At 37.7% G+C, this 19,711-nt stretch overlaps 1 protein-coding gene across 3 annotated transcripts in view; it reads right to left on the bottom strand.

The window, feature by feature from the left end:
• The window catches only part of TNRC6A (trinucleotide repeat containing adaptor 6A), a 280,434-nt gene extending 264,268 nt beyond the window's left edge, over positions 1–16,166 (bottom strand). For 2 of the 3 annotated variants that reach the window (XM_074196817.1, XM_074196818.1), the window contains exon 1: positions 15,959–16,166. The gene's annotated coding sequence lies outside the window, so the exon portion shown is untranslated. The remainder of the gene's footprint in view (positions 1–15,958) is intronic. The other variant, XM_074196834.1, reaches the window with a different exon arrangement.
• Positions 16,167–19,711: the final 3,545 nt, after the last annotated feature.

Here is a 19,711-nt window from a genome sequence, read left to right as displayed (position 1 = left end):
TTTTGGTGAAGGAAATTAATCTAGAGGCTAAATCTTACGGATTTGAAAGCTTAGGAGACCAAAGAAGAAACTCTTCGTATATACTAAAACATTTAGAGCTGTACTTTTTTGTGATAGTTAACACAATAGATGTTTTTTGATTGAGGAATGAACAAGCAAATTGTCATCCATGAACATGATGGAATATTCTTGTGCTGTAAGAAATGAAAAATGAGATGAATACAAAGATGTTGGCAAGAGTTCTATGAAATGATGCTTGGTGAAGTAAACAGAGTCAAGAAAACAAAGACCGCAGCAGATAAATGGAAAGAATAACCACAAAACACCCCAAACCAAACCAAAACAACAACAACCCTTCAAAATTAAAATGTGGTAAAAGCTATGAAGAAAGGACATGGCTCAAAAAAATGAAAGAAGAGATGTGGGAAGATATTTCCATTTCCAACCCTTTGCAGAGGTGGGAGGTCCACTTGTAGTAGAGTGCTGGAAACCAGGTCTTACCAGCTCAGCTGGTTGTTAAATTTTTCAGAGAGAATGTGTGGGGAGAAAAGGGGGCTCGGAGCTAAGCCTTGGGGCATATCCCCAGTTAAGGAACAGTATGTGGATGAGTGTGAGAAGAAACAGATTGACAGGAAGAGAACCAAGGTAGAACAAAGAGTAACTAAGAAGAAAGGGTGGTCAATAGCATCAAATGCTGAAATGAATCAATAAAAGTAACAATTGATTGAAAAAAGATCATTAGATCTGGCAATTAAAAGATCATTGGTAACTGAAAAAAGCAATTTCATTTGCATGATGATTGGTATTAGATTGCAGAGGGTCAGGAAGTGAATTAGAGGAGGAGGAGTACAGGGATGACATGTCATATGATTGTTTCTCTGGGAGTTTGGATGTGAAAGGGGAGAAGAGAGAGACAGGTTGAAGCCTAGTAGGAGGGTCTTCAATTGTGAAGGAAGAGTGATGGGGTCCCATGGGAGGATTGAAGAAAGAAGGGAATGTTTGGAGGTTTGTATCACAAAATTTATAGTGGCTACTGTAAGAACAGTTGTATGACATTGTTTTAGCGCCATTCAGTAGCATGTGGGTAGGAGAAGGGGAGGTAGATAATGGGAGCAATCTAGGGTTAAGTTATGATAAGGTATGAGTAGCTACAGGACAAAAGAGCCAGATATCTGCAAACAGAGAATAGCACAGAGTTAAAATGGTTAAATGAAGTAACTAGGAAGAGAGAAAATATTGAGAAGTAGAGGGACAGGCAGTAGTCACAATGAAGAAGAAGAATAGTTTGAGGGGAAGTGATGGAAAGGTAGGTTATGGTCAGATAAAGGAATTTCAGACTTCTTGATCATATAAAGAATTCTTGTGTGAGGGACAAGTTAAGGGCGTGAAAATCCCAGTGTGAAGTTTTGATAGAGTTGCAGTGAAGAGGAATATGGGATCCTGAAAATGAAAAGATCTAGGGAATGGGGGGGGGGAAGGGGGAGAGGTGTAGGGAGTGGGGGAGGGGTGGCTTGGACTATTTTCAGGAATCCCTATAATAAAAGAGCAGAAGTTGGTGTAAGGAGGAAGAGTGTGACTCAGATACTGAATTCCTTGAGAAAACTGGGAGACCTGGAGACTGATTGGGGGAGGGGGAGAGAACTACCATCAGATCTAGATTAGGTGATCAATTTAGATATATTAGACCTCAAAAGAAATGATAATGGTAGCAAAGGAAAACTCTAGAAATGGCAATGCAGAGCAAGGAGAATTTCCATCAAGCTCAACTATGACCTGCATATCAGGATGTTAGAGAAAACATTTAAGGACAGAACTAGAAAAAATGGCCATGATCCAGGCTTCTGGGGACAGTTAGATCTTTTTGAGTGCCAGAAGATAGAAGGGGCATAAGGGGAAGGAATCTGAAATGAAGGGAAATTTAATTATGGAATGAAGATTGTAGATTGAAGAGAGATGAGTGTGCATTTCAGATACAAAGATGTGATAGATTCTGGGCTCACAAACACAAAAATGAAAAGTCTCTGACCTAATAGAGTTTATGCTCTTATCAGTCAAGACAATATACATAACTATAAATTTTTACAAAATGAATACGAGCTAGTTGGAAAGGGAAGTCATTAATGGCTGAGGAGATGAGGAAAGGTCTCAAGTAGGAAGTAGCACCTGAATTTTCTGAAGAAAACAGGATTCTAAGAATTAGAGATGAGGAGGGAGTATATTGCAGACATGATAGACAATGCATATAAAGGCACAGGGCTGGGAGATGGAGTTTTATGTGAGAGGAATAGTAAAAAGGCTAGTTTGGCTGACTAGTCAAGTGTATAAAATGGAGGAACTTAAAATAAGACTGAAAAGGTAGGTTGGAATCAGACTGCGAAGGCTTTAAATACCAAACAGAGGTTTTTGCTCTTAATCCTAAATACAATAGGGAGCTACTGGGGTTTGCTGAGCAAGGGAGTAGACATAGGCAGACCTGTGCTTTAGGAAAATTGCTTTGGCAGATAGCTTTGAGTGTAGCCTGGAGAAGGGAGAGACATGAGGCAGGGAGATCAATTATGAGATTACTGCAATAGTTCAAGTGAGAGTTAATGGAGACTTGAACTAGGAATGGTGGTTGGAGACAAGTGGAAGTATGGGAGAGATGTTGGGGAATTGGAAACAACTAGGTAGATATGGGGTGAGGGAGGAGGGCAACTCTGAGGTTTCAAACATGGGTGACTGGAAGGATGATGGTGTTCTTTGCATAATAAGAGAATTTGAAAGAGGGATGAGAATGTGGAGAGAAGGGCCATCAGGAAAAGACAATGAATTCTGTTTTGAAAGTATTAAGTTCATGCACCTACAGGACATCACATTATAATCAATAGGAACTTGAGATCATGAAAATTAGGGCTGGATGTACATATCTGGAGGTCATATATGTAGACAGTCTTTGGTAAAGACAAGACAATAAGATTTTTTTCCCCAAACCCCACAACACTTTTTTGGGGGGATTTATAAGGCAATGGGGTTAAATGACTTGCCTAGGGTCACGCATCTAGGTAATTATAAGTATCTGAGTCATGATTTGAACTCAGATCCTCCTGATTCCAGGGTCTGTGCTCTATTCACTGCATCACCTAGCTGTCCCCCAAACCTTATAACTTTTTAAAAAATAAAATGAAATTTTTATTTTAATGTCTATGATTTTTAAAAAGTGAAATAATATCCTCTCTAAATCAGCTTGTAAATTAGTAAGATAGTGGGCTATACCTATTATTTTTCACATGGAAAAATTTTTCATTTTTTATTTTTCATTTTTCACAGGCTACTAAAACAACTCTATATACAATTTCATATCCTAACACATTTATAATTGAAACAATTGATTTAAAAATTAAATAATGTTAAATTCTGTGTGCTACATTAAGTGAGATGAATGAATGCAGCTTAGTTTACTTATAAATCTTTCAGTCAGTTAAGTTAAAACTTTCTATATCTGGGATGAAAAATAGGATTTAAAAAGCTTCCTACCCAAATTCCCCAGTAATTTGTAGTGCATTACTAGCTAACCATCCTGCTGATTTGAAAAGCTAAATTCACTGTAGCAGTTGAAACTAGAAAAATCAAAGATGAAGGAGCGAATTTAAAGAATGCAAAGGAAAAAGCCCAAATCCAAAAAATAGGATCTATTATATTTATAATTTGGATTCATAAGCACTGGTAATTGAGAAAAAAGATCATTGAACTTGCTTTCTATGAATGCTTTAATTGCAGATATCATGTGTGAAATATGTATGTGTGAAACATGTTGGTTAAGTAAGAAATTTTTTCTGAAAGGGAAGGGAGAAATTTTCAATAAGTAAAATCAAACTTTTTTCAAAAACTACATCTGGGATAGTAGAATTGCTTGCATCATATAAAATTGCTTATAGAATTCCTATGTGTATAACTTTTCAACTGTTATGAGAAATATTAATGATACCTGCAGTTAGAGATATGGTTAAAACGAGACTGGGTAAATCACATTCAAGGAAGCTTTTGCAAGTATTAAAATGTGAAGGGAAATTATTTATGTGACTATAGATCTTTGAGATCAATTTACTGAGAAACCTTATTTCATATTGCAAGGTGATGAAATGGCAGGTGTAAAGGTAAAGGTAGACATTTGTTATATGTAGTGTAGTGTGTAGCATGTTGTTGAAACTGATATTAGGAAAGTTTTTTGTTTTACAAATCTTCATAACAATGCCACATTCAGAGAAATATTCAATGGGACTGACAAATTATCAAATGAAGAGCTGTAATGTGGGAATATTGTATTGGATTTTACACTGATTTGAACTTCATCAAAATCAGGATGAAAGTCAATAAGCCTAAATTGAAAGTGTGAATCCTTGTGTAATCTGTACACATGGTATGTTTCACAAATAATCACTTCTATCAAGAAATATAAATTAGAAGCTATATAGAGGTTTCAAATTGCTATGAGTAAGCAACTTAATTTAAAAAAAGTCTGTTAGAAGAAATTATGACTTTTGGCAAAATTGTGACAATATAGGGGCAGAGTATAGAGCACTTCCATATTCTTGCAAAACACAGTGGTTTTCTTTGACAAAATGCTTTGAGGAGAATTTGAGCTAAAAGAGTAAACTGCTATTATTCTTAGTGATAATGGAGGCAAAGTAAATTCATTTTAAAACAAAAAATTTATTCCTTGAACTTGTGGATTTAAAAAAAAAGAGTACTCTTGAGTAAATGCCAGGTCTTCAAGTTCACACTCTGATCCAGGAAGATAAATTGGCTACAATTATGAAAAAATTATATAAAATAATATTTTAATACATAAAATACATATTATATGTTAATAAATATAAGATAATATTTTTATATATTCCCAAATTTAAAAAGCACTTGCCTTACAAATGAAATAGAAGAGCTGCTTATTAATTGCTTAATCAATCTACAGAAGGACTTATAATTTTGCTTTTAGATATATAGGTATTTCTAGCTATGAATGGATAAGGAATCCCTTTGTCATGGACAAATATGAAGCATTGATCTTATTAAATCTGAGAAAGAACATTTTGTAGACTTGCCTAATGTTAGTATGTTGAGACAAACATCTGAACTCGGAAAACTTATTTTGTTTTGACTACAGGAGAATAAAGAATTCTCTGATTTACCAAACAAAGTAATACAAATTTGACTATACCTTTTGACATATTATTTGTGTGAGATAAAGTTTTCTGCCATAGTGGTTTTAAAAACAAAATATTGTTCTTATTAATAGTTGAAAAGGAATTATGAGAAGGTATATCATCAGTGATAGAAATTTCATGTCAAAAAATAAGGCCACTTGGGCAGCTAGGTGGCGCAGTGGATAGAGCACCAGCCCTGGAGTCAGGAGTACCTGAGTTCAAATTCAGTCTTGGACACTTAATAATTACCTAGCTGTTGTGGCCTTGGGTAAGCCACTTAACCCCATTTGCCTTGCAAAAACCTAAAAAAAAAAATAAAACCACTCAATTCATTATTAATAGTAAATATGACTATTATTTTTATAAGTTGCAAATATGAAAAACAAATGATTTTATTAGTAAATATGAAATTCATATTTTACTATGTTTTATGGTTTGTTGTTATAAGAAATATTGTACATTTTGAATTTCATTAGAATAAAATACCAAAAAAATCATTTATATCAATTCCCTTATAGAAAGAGACAAAGAAAGATAATATTTTAAAATTAAAATGGGAACGATTGCTAACTAAAGTTTGGAAACTACTGGTATAGAGGAACTTTGTGCAATTTGTACAATTTTGTCTGGAGGTGGGTATAAGCTTCAGGTCCACTATAGGAGAAAGATCATTAATTTGATTTTGAAAATGTCTAAAGTATGTGCAAACAGTGCCTGCACATACTAGGTACTGGATATTTCTGAACTGATGCATATTTGGGGCAAGTTAGAAAAAGAAAATTTTTTTCTCTACATGAGAACATGCATGTTTTTATATTCTTAATGCCTAACACAGTGCTATGTATTTGATAAGTACAAATATTTGTTTAATTGAATCTTACTCAGGTCTGTTTCCAATCTATCCTGAGCTACAGAGGAAACTGTCAGCCCTTCAACAAATTCATTCAACAGATTTTTTGGATTGGGTTCCTGCCCCTCAATAAATTCATAGCCTAGATAGGGAGATGATATATTATATTTTATATAATATTTAGATTATATATTTCAGTAAAAAAGCATATATATATAAATATATAATTTTAATGAATTCCTGGTATATAATGAGATGATAAAAGGAAGAGATTATTTATCTAGACATTCAAACTTATTTCTAAATCTATTCCTTCCTCTTAATAAGCCAAAAAATTCTAGCTAGATTCCCCAACCAAACTTTCTAAACTTCCCTGAGGTACTTTTTAGCTCTTCCTTTTTTAATAATTGAAACTGAGTCATCTTATTTTTATTATTTTGCTCTTTTCCTAAGAACTTTGCATTTCGGATACATGTCAGAGGAGGTTACCAAAAACTACTGGGTATGAAGCAGTGAAATAAAGTCCTTCCCTACATCCTCCACCTTACTTTCTCCCCCTTAGAATGAATGGCCTCTAAATAAATTATCTAACAGATAAATTACTAAATTTTATCTAAATTTTCTAAGAGATACATACAAAAAGTTGTTTGGTGGGACATTTTTGTACTTTTAAGTGATGTAAAAATAGATGTTCTTCACTTTAACAAAGGAAATAGAAATATTAAACATTGTATTGCTTGACACCCTTGGGTGCATTTGTTTTCATTTATGCATTAGGAAATGAAGGATGTAGGGGGAAGGCTAAATTTATACACTTTCCATAAAAGTACTATGGTTTTTAATTGAAAGAAAATGTCTTTGTTTCCTTTGGGAAAAATTACATATATTTTAGTCAAAAATGCATTTATTAAGTGCTTAATATGTACAAAGCACTATACTAAGTAAAAGTAATAAAAAGGCAAAAACATAGGTCATATGCCTCAAGGAACTCACAAGCTCCTGGGGGACTGGAAACAAGCCTGTGTAAGATTCAATTAAATGAATGAATATCAAGTATAGGGAATCATGAAAACTAACAATGGTCCTCTCTGCAGGTGCTTCCAACTCAAGGGACATTCTCCTCTAGTCTTAGAGAGTTTGGTTTCTCCATTAGTCTCTTTTATTCTGATATAAGCATTATTATCTGTATCAGAATCAAAGGTCAGATCTTGGAGATTAAATTGATCTTGCTTATGCTGATCCACTTCCCTTGTCACTCTTTATCAGTAAGACCTACAATGTAAAGATTTGTTTAAACTTTAAGGCTTAAATCTTAAAGGTTTAAAAGCAATAAATGACCAGTGGTAGTGATATACCTGAAATTAGACAGTCTTTTCTGAGTATCTAATTGATCAAGGTCATATGCCCTTAACCTATGGACAGTCTTTGCTGCACTCTTCTTTGGTTGGTCTTTGTCATAACTTATTTGACCCTCAGTGAACTAGTCTCAAAATTATCCAAAGATACTAGACGGTGACATTAGAAGGTTCTGGTTTTTTCAGAATAGGCAGTCTGCTGAGCTTGGCTGCTAATATCCTGAGAGTCATCTTGAAGCTACTGCTGACTGGCCTTGGGGTGCAAGACCTTTGACCAAAGTTAAGAAAAAAGAAAAAATTATGTAAATATATATATATATATATGTAAATGTATGAGTCTACAATAGTCATCTCTCAGTATGCAAACTAAAAGGATCAATACAAACCATAATTAATACAAATTTTTTTTCTGCTTATGAAAGGAATATGTCCAAATGGAGAATGCCTTTGCAGTTTTAGTATATGATAAATAGTGATAATAACAACAATAAAACTGACATGATGCAACCTAAATGACTTCACTTTTGCAGACAGAAATTCATACATCTTGGTTTCTTGAATCGTGAGATCACAGAATAAGACACTAACAGAAAAGACCATCTAGGGCAAGTAAAGGCTGAATAGGAGATCGGAAAAACAGAAAACATTAGAATGAGGTACAGAAAGTTTCTCTAGAATGGGGCTCATACAATGTGACAGAGAATACAATATGAGATAAGGCCAGAAAATTTAAGGAACCAGACTGTGTGAGGCCTTCAAGGCCAGAATATGAAAGTAATATTGTTTTAGACAGTTGATGGAGAGCCCCAGGAAGTTTTCCTGCACAAAAGTAATGTACTTGAACTTATCACCCCTGTTTAAGAGTTCCTTTAACGCTCTCCTCAGGTGGTACTTCCAAGGGGTAGCCTAACTTCATTCTCCTCAAATATCCCCAGAACAACTTTGTCTGTATCCATCTTCTGCTCTAAACTGCCCTATCTAGCATTTTAACTTTTTTGTGTTTTAAGACCTTTGAGAAGGACTATGTTCATTCCATTCAACTCAGCTCAAATTCAATTCAAAGAGCTATTAAGAACTTATTTTGTGCCAGACAATGGGCAATATAATGGGGATATAAAAACCAACAATGAAAAGTCTTTGACCTCAAGAAACTAATATTTTAGTTTACATTTTTTATTTAGTACTTAGCATAATGTCCTATGCAAAGTAAGAATTTAATGATTGAATTATGCTATCTTTTTATATCTCTCTTCTCTTCTCCTTTTCAGTTTCTGTAGGTAACCAGGGTTAAATGACTTTCCCAGGGTCATATAGCTAGCGTCTGAGGCTGGATTATAACTCAGGTCCTCCTGAATCTAGGACCAGTGGCTCTATCTACTATAGCTGCCCCCTATATTTCTCTCTTCTTTTTTTTTATTTTTTATTTTTTAAAATTTTTTTTTAGGTTTTTGCAAGGCAAATGGGGTTAAGTGGTTTGCCCAAGGCCACACAGCTAGGTAATTATTAAGTGTCTGAGACCGGATTTGAACCCAGGTACTCCTGACTCCAAGGCCGGTGCTTTATCCACTACACCACCTAGCTGCCCCATCTCTCTTCTTTTTCATAGACAAATTACTAGAAAAAGCTGTCTATTACTCCTTGGCTCCACTTCTTTATCTTTTATTCACTTATCAGCTCTTTCCAATCTGGTTTCCAGCTTCATGTTCATTGGGAATTACTCTCTCCAAAGTTATGGGAAATCTTTTAATTGTCAATTGTCCCTTCTGGATACTCTCTCTTCTCTACTTTTTGTGAAACGATTCCCTCCTGGTTCTCCTTACCCATCTGCTCCTCCATCTATCTCCCTTGTTGATTCATCATCTGTATTATACACCCTAACCATGGGCGTTCCCAAGGTTCTATTTTAAGACCCCAGGAGCTGCATCCAGCATAGTTGATCATCTCACAATGTTTAGGTCCTCTTCTTGATCTTTTAAAATTATATTTAATTTTTTTTACATTTATTTTTTTAAGGCAATGGGGTTAAGTGACTTGACCAGCTAGGCAATTATTAAGTGTCTGAGGCCAGATTTAAACTCAGGTTCTCCTGATTCCAGGGCCAATGCTCTATCCACTGTGCTACCTTCTTGATCTTTTTCAAAAAATTATTTATTTTCAATTGACAGAACAAAACAAACATTTCTAGAACACAGTACAATAAAAAGGATGATTGCACATAAAGTTACAAATCTACCATGTACAACTTGCTATTCTCTCCAAATATTCAACAAAGTTATTATGTAAATTTATTTTTTCCACTTCTTTTCTCTTCTCTCTTCCTCCTACCTCCTATTCTAGAGATGGCTACCATTAAAACACAAATTATATACATACACGCATACATATATATATATACATACATATATATATATTTATAATGTGTGGGTGTAAAATTATTCTATGCATATTTCTATATATCTCTGCATGCAGATAGCATCTCTCTTCATATGTCTTTTAACTTTTGATGGAGATATAATAAAATCTTTTTTCTTTCTATGCTCCTCTTGGTAATCTCATCAGATTCCATGGATTTAACTATCATTTCTACAGAGATGACTCAAGGATTTGTGTATCCAGTTCCAGGTTCTCTCCTGAGCTTCAGTTCTGAATCACTAATTGCCTAACAGAAATTTTAGTCTGGATGTCTTGGCAATGTCTCAAACTCAACATATTCAGTATTGAATTTATTATCTTTTCTCCCAAATGCTATCTTCTTCCAAAGTTCCCAGCTCAATCATCCTTCCAGTGTCCCAGACTTGTAACCTCAGCAATATCTTTGATTCTTCATTTTTTCTTACCCTACATATATAATCATTTGGCAACTTTCACCATTTCTCCCTTCAGATTATCTCTCACAATTGACTACTTTTCTCTACTCACAATTGCCTTGATTCAGGTCACTATCACTCTTCACTAAAATTATAGTCTCCAATAAATCTATCTGAAGTCCCTTACCACTCCTCCATCCTACTAAAGTGATGTTTCTTAAATCTAGATCTAATAATGTTAATCCCCTACTCAATCAACTCCAGTGACTTTAGGATAAAATATAAACTCTTCTATTTAGCTGGTATAGACTTTCAACTTTCACAAATTGGCCCCAATTTATCTTTTTCTTTTTTTTCAAGGCAATGGAGTTAAAGTGGCTTGCCCAAAGCCACACAGCTAGGTAATTATTAAGTGTCTGAGGCCAGATTTGAACTCAGGTATTCCTGACTCCAGGGTCAGTGCTCTATCCACTGTGCCACCTAGCTGCCCCTCCCCCAATTTATCTTTCCAGTTTTATTGGACAGTATTACCAGCTAAACTGATCTTCTTTGTTTCTCATAAATGACTCTATTTTCCAGTTCTATGCCTTGGATAAGTTGCTCCTCATGCTTGGAATGTACTCCCTTCTCAGTTTTGCCTCAGAGTCTCTTTCTTTCTATAGGGCTCAGCTCAAGCACAGACTTCTACATGAAGCCCTTCCCAATGGTCCCAATTTTTAATCCTACCCTCTGAATGTTTTGAATTTTACTTGCCAGAATAGGATCAAATTCATCCTACCTTTGGTACATTTGTTAGGTGAGACCACATTTTAATTTTTCACTAGTTGTGAACACGGTCTGGAAACGCCTAGATATGAAAGGAAATTTGTTCAGATTGACTGAGAAACTCAGTTGTGGCCTTTGGGGTCCTTTTAAGGCTAGTATTCACAAGATTCAAGTGTCTGATGATGGAGAGAAAGAGATATATATCTAAGGAGGAAATACTGGGGAAGGAGAATATTTTACCTTCATTCTGGGTTTCCTCTCCATCTCAATTCTAAGTTGGAGGATGACTGGAAGATTTTCTATTTCCTATCTTTTTTTTTAAGTTTTTGCAAGACAATGGGGTTAAGTGACTTGCCCAAGGCCACACAGCTAGGTTATTATTAAGTGTCTCAGGTCGGATTTGAACTCAGGTACTCCTGACTCCAGGGCCAGTGCTCTATCCACTGCACCACCTAGCCACCCCTATTTCCTATCTTCTTTTTGGAATCCAAGCACAAACAAACTCTTCAGGACTAACCCTACACCCCTGGAGTTCCTTTGCTATTGCAAGTGGGAGTTGTGATAAGGGTCTTCAGTGACTCTGTGTGTGTGTGTGTGTGTGTGTGTGTGTGTGTGTGTGTGTGTGTTGCAATATATCTATATATATTTATAGATTTGTGTCTTAAAGATATTTTTCATGTTTTGTATTTGTATCTCCAGTGCTTAGCATAATCAAGGATTACAGTAGGCACTTTAATAAATGCTTGTTAATTGGTTGATTGATTGGCATGTGATTTTTCTTAGTCCTCTCAGTTGCTACTCCTTTCCTTGGAAGGTACATTGAATCTGTTTTGTATGTGTCCTGTATATATGAATATTATTTCCCTCTCTAGAATGTTCACTTCCTGAAGATGGATTTTGTTTTTGTCTTTAGGAGAGTGCTTGGCAATTGATAAATGATAAATAATTGCTTGATCATGATTATATACCTCTGTTGTCTGAGTACTCTTTTCTTTCTAATACACATAGTCTCTCATTAACTCCTATGGGTTTAATGATCTCCTCCCCCAAACCTGCCTCTCAACTTCCTTATTTCCTTTCAAGTACACTACCATCCTTTAAGTCACCCAGGCTTGTACTCTAGGAATTATCTTCAATCCCTTACTGAGGTGCCATTCATCTCCTTTTGCAATCATCTCTTTTTCTTTACTCATATAGTTACCATCTTAGCTTAGTCTCCCATCATTTCTTGTCTGGACCTTTGCCATTGCCTCTTACTTGATTTCCCTGATTCAGATCTCTTTTTCTTCAATCTGTCCTTCATAAAGTTTCCAGAGGTGTCAGTCCTCATATATTTCTGTGGCTCCCTATTATCTCTATAATCAAAATAAAACTATCTGGCTTCATTTACTTTTCTTTATTTTTATTTAAGGCAATGGTTGGTTAAGTGACTTGCCCATGGTCACACAGCTAGGCAATTATTAAGTATCTAATTCCAGATTTGAACTCAGGTCCTCCTGACTCCAGGGCCAGTGCTCTATCCACTGTACTACCTAGCTGCCCTTCATTTACTTTTCAAACCTTATTCTGAACTAGAATTGTTATAGCACTATAAGATTTGCAAAGTGCTTTACAAATATTAGTCCATTTTACCTTTATAACAATCCTGGGAGGTAGGTACCATTATTATGTCCATTTTACAGTTGAGGAAAATTAAGTGACTTGCCCAAGGTCAGACATATCAAAGACATATCTAAGTCTGAATTCAAAGTAGTCTTCCTGACTACAGGTCCAGGGCTCTATCATCTACAAAACCTGTCTGTCTTATTATATATTACGTATTATAAGTTCCTTTAGGTTAAAATTGCCAATGGAACTTTGGAAACAAAGGATAGAAGAAAGGGTAACAAAGGTAAAGGAATATTTTTTTAGTTGACAGGTATAATGCCATATTTGATGAAATTTCTTGAAAATCCTTTCTTTCATGCATTTGAGGGGAAATTTTCTTTTTCCCCTTCCTTTCCAAAGAAAGGAATAAGATTTGTAACCAATTTATTCATTTGTTTATTCAACAAATATTTTATGGATGGAGTAAGTGCTGAGTTCAAAGCCTGCTTCAGACTTCAGACATTAGCTGTATTACCTAGGGCAAGTTACTTAACCTCTCTTAGCCTCAGTTTTCTCAACTATAAAATGGAAATAACAGTACCTGCCTCTCAAGATTGCTATGAGTATCAAATGAGATAATACATAAAACAGTTTGTAAAACCTTCAAGTTCTGTATATTCGTTAATAGTTGGGAAGGGTTTTTTTGGATATAGGATGTGAGAGGAAGAAGGGGAACTTAGAAGGACTAGATAGTTCTAGAAAGAATCTGAGAACATATAACTTATAATGTTAGAACTGGAAAGTACTTCAAAGCACTGACTGCTAAATCAGAACTGGAAGCACCCCATAGGTAATCTCATGCCACCCCCTCATAAGGAAGATCAGTCCTAGAGAGTTAATATCACTCTCACAAGGTATTCACCTATAACCCTATTCAAAAATGTTCCGTAGTTCCCTGATGCCTATAGAGAATTGAACCAAGTCCAGAAATCTTAGTTCGAGGCCTACCAGTAATTTCCTATGTGACAGTAATCTCCTTTCTTAGAGCCTTGGTTTTTCCTCTAGAAAATATAAAATTCAGTTAAATTCAATAAGTATCTATTAAGTGCCCACACAATGTGCTTAGGGACTAATATCTGCCATTAAGGTGCTCATATCCTACTGGGAAAAAAGAGAATGTACCCATTTAAGTAAAAACAAAACACACACACACACACACACACACACACACACACACACAGAGTAATTTCCTGGGGGAATGGGGTGGTGGTGATAGAATCACAAGATTGAACAGAGATTTAGAGGTGGGAGAAAACTCATTTTACAGATGAAGAAACTGAAGCCCCGAGATGTTCATCCATTTGTACAAGTCACACAAGCATCAGAAGGAAGATTCGAACCCAGATTGCATGACTCCCAAGAACAGCAATTTTTTTCTGTGTGTTACAAACAACTGAAAGAAATCAGGAAATGTCTGCGTCATCAGAGGTGAGATCTCAGCTGAATGAGCCTTGAAGGGAGCTGGGGATTCCAAAGCTGCAGTGGGGAGGGGGAACACTCTAGACATAGGAATGGAATCTTTTGCACAGAGATGTAATAATCAGTATTCCTTGCTGATACATCAGGGTAACACAGGTGTTTTATATGGAGGAGGGGTGAGGTTTCACTCAGGCTTCTGATTGGCTTCCCACCTCTGAGGTCACAGGCAGGAAGATGCCAATCAGCTAGGAAACTGGAAGTTTCTAGCCTAGAAGCTTCCAGACACAGAAAATCCAGATACGTGGATTTTCAGAAGAAAGATAGGACAGAAGGGAGGGGGTACAATTCATGAGTGAGGGGTGTGGCTATGACACAGACAGCAAAAGACTAGATCAGAAAATGAATCCACAACCAATTTTGCAAGGCTACTATACCTGGTTATCATTACTGGCAATTGTCAGCATTTATTTAGCATTTTTTCCTTCCTTCTTTTTAAAATATAATTGCATGACTCTGAGAGCTAGAAGGAACCTTAGAATAGAAAATTAGAGAAAACCTTAGAACAGAACATTAGACTTGGAAGAAATGTGACAAAAACCAGACTCTTACAATCCAAACTTCATTTTGCAGATAAGGAATTTGAAGCTCAGAGAGGAAAGTGACTTGCTCAAAGTCATTCAGTAAATTAATGACAGAACCAGGACTAGAACACACATCTCACTCTTTGGTCAATTCATTAATTATTATCTCCAAGGAAGTGAGCCAGATGCTAAAAATAGAAAGGCAAAAGTCAAATCCTATGATCTTCCCATTGCTATCACCTCAATATTACCCCCATCCCTGACCTATGCTGTGAAGCAAAATAGCTATTTAAATGATCAATTCTTTGTTTTTCTTTTGTGGGGAGGAGGCCAGGGGTGAGAGAGAAAGAGACAAAAGAACATTTCTAAGTAAGAAAAGGAAGCAACATCCAAAAATTGGACATTTCTGCCTAGAGATATTTCAGTAATTTGTTGGTTGCAGTGATTTGCAGAAGGAAGGTACAATTTGTCCTTTTATATCGTTGTTTACAAGAACATGATGTGGTGGGAAGAATACCCTATTGGGGGGTCAGAGGATCTGGATTAGAATAGATTCCTTGTTCTGCTACTGTGTGACCTTGGACAAGTCACTTCCTCTCTGAGATTGAGTTTCCTCCATAAAATTGGGGAGGGGAGTGCACTGAGATCACTCTGATCTTATCTATGTTCCAAGGTCTCTTCCAGCTCTAGAATGCTGCCTGATAAGTCATTTAGTAACTGACTTCTAAAAAAATTTAAATCAAAAGAGAGGAGGAATGTTTGGGGGTTTTGCTGCTGTCCTGAATCCCTGCACCTTATGACCAGTGGAAGGGGTCCTGGGATTCACCCTGGTGGTCTTGGGTCTCTGTTCTCTGCTTGAGAGCCAGAAGTTGCTTCCAGAAGGATTTCTTACTGATGATCAATCCTCCATTGATTTTCATTCTGCATTCTATGCTCTGGGAGTGTTTTCTGAAGCAAACAAATGAAGCTCAGGCGAGAAATGTTTTTTGATGCCAAAATGGAAAAAAAATGCATTCACAAACATACACAATGAAAGGCTGCACTGATGTGAAGTCTCCCCCTCACCCCATCACACTAACGTAGTGGAAGATAACAAGAGGGTTTCCTCAGCTCCCTCCAACCAGATCCTTTGCCCAGGTGAATCCCTAGCCCTTGAGCCAGGACAGTGGGTGGTCAGAGGCTGCGGTAGCAGGAAGGAACCCAGGCGAAAATCCTTTGCTCTGCTCTGTCTCCTTCCCATTCATGGAGGCCCCGAAGCAAGCTGGTGTAACCCAGAGGACCTGAGTTGCTGTCCCCCCAATTTCCCCAGTTCCCTTGCGGGGTTCCCAGCTCATTCCCATTACGTTGTCCTTACCTGTCAGGCTGAGAGAAGGGATTTGCAGGTGAATGTCTCTCCAGTGGCTGGAAAAACCGCTTTTCTGAGGAGACAGGGAGGTCGCAAAGCAGCCCCCACCTCAGCCAAGGAAAGTTGCACTCGCATCCTTGGTATTAGGAGGTGAGGTGGCCGAGGGGCTGGCCCGGAGCACCTGGCAGGGGGGCATGTTGGCAGGGACTCCAGTGGCTGACTCTGGGACGAAAATGAACCATCCCCCTAAGAGCTGGCTGATTCCTCCTGGGGCGGCCAGACAGGCGGCCAGAGGCTGGGGGGGGGGGGGGGGCAGGGCGAGCAGCCTACTGGTCTCCACTGGGCTTAGCTCCAAAAGCAGAAGAGAAACAGCCGTCCTGGGAGGCGGGCATCCTGCAGAGCCCTGGCAGAGTCTCTGGGGGAAGAGTAGCCAGGAGGTGGGGGACGGGTGTGTGTGTGTGTGTGTGTGTGGAGGGGGGTGCACAGAGACGGCCAGAAACCAACGCTGGTCAGTGGCCGTTCTGCCAGTTCTTGCTTGGAGCTCTGGCTCGGGAGGGAGAGAGAGGGAGGGAGGGAAGAGAGGAGGGAGGGAAGAGGGAGGGAAGACGAGGAAGGGCTCACTGCCGCAGTGAGGTTATCCAACAGAATGAGGGCTGTCTCAGCTGGCTGAGCCAGCTCCCCAGATGCTCGGGCTGCTTTTCTATGCCCATCGATGCCTCTCCTGGAGCACCCTGTCAGGGGCTTGGGGAGGGGAGGGTCTCGGTTAACAGACAGAATTTCTAGGAGAAGCAGTTAAGTCCTAGGCTCTCAAGTACCAGGGGAACCTTCCAGAGTCCAGAAGAGGCTGGTTTTGAGCATCTGCTGCAGCCAGTCCTTGGTGCATTGGGTGTAAAATGACTAAGGTTAATTGGACTTAATTCACCATGTCATTATCCCAAACAGCTCCCAGTGTGTCAGACAGCTGTTATTAGCTTCCTCCTGCCAGGCTCTGGCTCATGCCTTGGCATGATGGGGGTTCCCTACCACTACCACCCCACAAAGGACTGCTAGGGGAACTTTCCCAAGGAAGGGTTCGACTTTGTTGACTGGGGAGAACTACTCAATTCATCCCTCAGTCATGACTAGCACCTAGCTCCATGTTCTCCCATGTCAGTATTGGGCTATGCTTGGCAGTTGGGACCTTTCTAGGATTCAAACTTTCAGGGTTTTTTCATTATGTAGGGGGTGGCGTGACAGTTTTTCCTCTCTTCAGCCTGATGTGTGGGGCTCCTGTCCATCATGAACTCTGGCAAAGCCCTCAGTCTTCTTTCAAGGGGAAAAGGCCTGGGAATACAAAGACTGCTTCAGGAGACCAAGGGTCACCTTATATTCTTCCCAAAATGTGGTCATTTCATAGAATCATAAGAACATAGATTTAGTGCCCTCATTTAGGACCCTCATATTTGAGAGTCAATTCAACTCCACAAACATTATTCAATGCCTACTTTTTTGCCAGGAACTGAGGCTGATAAATGACAAAAATAAAGCAGTCCCTGTCCTCAAGGAGCTTATATTCTGTTAAGAAGAAATAAGATGTATGCAAAACATATATAAAGTAAACCTAGGGAGGATAGGAGGAGACTAGCCACTTTGGGAGGAGTGGAAATCAACAAAGACTTCATGTATATAATACATTGATGACAGAACAGAAAATTGGCCCAGCCATTTTGAAATTTTGGAGTCAAAATATTATTAGCTCATTTGATTGCCATATGATACTGACCATTACTATCTCCAGATATTCTTCAGACAAACCTTTCTAGTCATATCTCCCTTCTTATACTTGTGAAACTAATGTTTTGACCCCAACTGTAAATTTCTTTTTTATTTATCCCTTTTATACTTCATGTTATTTGATTTGGTTCAATACTCTAGAATTTAATCTGAGCCTTTAAGGGAGCTAGGGATTCCAAGAAATAAAAATAAGGAAGAAGAACATTCAGGGCACAAGGATCAGTCCCCCTTGCAAAACAAAGGTGGGAGATACAAAACCTTTTCCTGGCCTGCCCTAGCTCATCATCAACTGGCAACCTGGTAAACAGTTGGCGACAGGGCCATAGGAAGTCAGACATCCTAATGATGTCTGATGATGAAACAATGAATTGGTCCAATTATTCTGTAAGTAATTTGTAGCCAAAAAGTCATTAGCTTTTTTGATTGCCACATAACACTGTTAACTCATATTGGATTGTAGTTTATTACTATCCCCTGATGTTCTTCAAACTATTTTCTAGCTATGTCTCCCATCTTGTACTTGTGAAGTTAGTTTAGAACCCAACTGTAAAATTTTTTTTATTTATCCCTATTATACTTCATGTTATTTAATTTGGTACAATGCTATAGCCTGCCAAGATTTTCTTGAATTATAATTCTGTCATTCAGCGCATGGGCTCCTGGTTCTGTCTTTTTTAAATCCAAGACATCTTAATTCAAGACAATAATTGAATGTCCACCTCCATAAGTCTTTAACACAATAATTGCTTGACAGAATTTGTGAAATTGTTTTTTTTTTTTGTTTTTTCAAGGCAAATGGGGTTAAGTGGCTTGCCCGAGGCCACACAGCTAGGTAATCATTAAGTGTCTGAGGTTGGATTTGCTAGGTAATCATTAAGTGTCTGAGGTCGGATTTGAACTCAGGTACTCCTGACTCCAGGGCCAGTGCTCTATCCACTGCACCACCTAGCCACCACACTGTGCCACCTAGCCACCCCTGAAATTTTTAAAAATCAAGGCAAGATATCTCTAGATCATTTCCTGATCTATTAGTCCAGTATTTTAAAAAATTAATATCAGCCTGGTTTGACCTATTCTTGATGATGTCTCATTAGGTCTTTGTGTGGCCAAATTGTCCTTTTCCAGATTTTCACTAACTATCCCTTTAATAATATATTCTAGGGTTTTGCTAGGAATCAGTCAAGTGCATTGTTCTATAGTTTGTAAAACCTGCCTCTCCTTCTTCTCTCACCTCCCTCCCCCCAATTTTTCAAACATCAGGACATTTATTCTTTTCCATTCCTGGTTCATCTCTGCTATTTACCCCAGTTTTCAAAGATTTCTGACAGTAATGCATACTTGCTAATACTTTTGGTACCCTAGGTTATAGTTTGTCTAGACCTGGTGACTTGAACTCATCAACGACAGCTCCAGGACCTTCTTTCTACCTGCTGACTTGTTTTCTCTATCCCCATCCTATTAGTCATTTTTGTTTTGTCCTTTCTAGACTATAGATCATTTTTCTTTTGCAGAGAAAACAGAAGCAAAATAAAAAGTTCTGCTTTTTCTCTGATGTCCACTATCATCACACTTTCCACTGTCTCCCTTCTTTCATTCCCCTCTTTTTTCCAATAGAGGTAAAAAAATTCTAAACTTGTGGTTGTCCTCAGTTTTCCCAAACTGATTTAGCTTATTCTGAGTTTTAGAACTCAGAGGACTGTGACACCTATTTATATTCATCTTCCATTATCTACTCTTATTTTCATTTCCTTTGCATCTACTTAAAAAACCCCCCAACTAAGTTGGCCAATAAGTTCCCAGCATATTCAGTCTTTCAAAAAGCCCCCATTTCCTCTTCAAATATTTGTTTTAATTTTTATCCCTTTAGGGATATGGAGCTCCATTCTTTCTTTGAACCCTTTGAAATCTGCTCTCCCAAAATCTATAGCGTATTTCAGACAAATTCCTGCCCTTTAGATTTCTAAACTTATCCTCATCAATATAAATTTT

Source organism: Macrotis lagotis, chromosome 8 (genome assembly GCF_037893015.1).
Source record: "Macrotis lagotis isolate mMagLag1 chromosome 8, bilby.v1.9.chrom.fasta, whole genome shotgun sequence".
NCBI classification, from domain to species: domain Eukaryota; kingdom Metazoa; phylum Chordata; class Mammalia; order Peramelemorphia; family Peramelidae; genus Macrotis; species Macrotis lagotis.
This window is presented reverse-complemented; position numbering and strand designations above follow the sequence as displayed.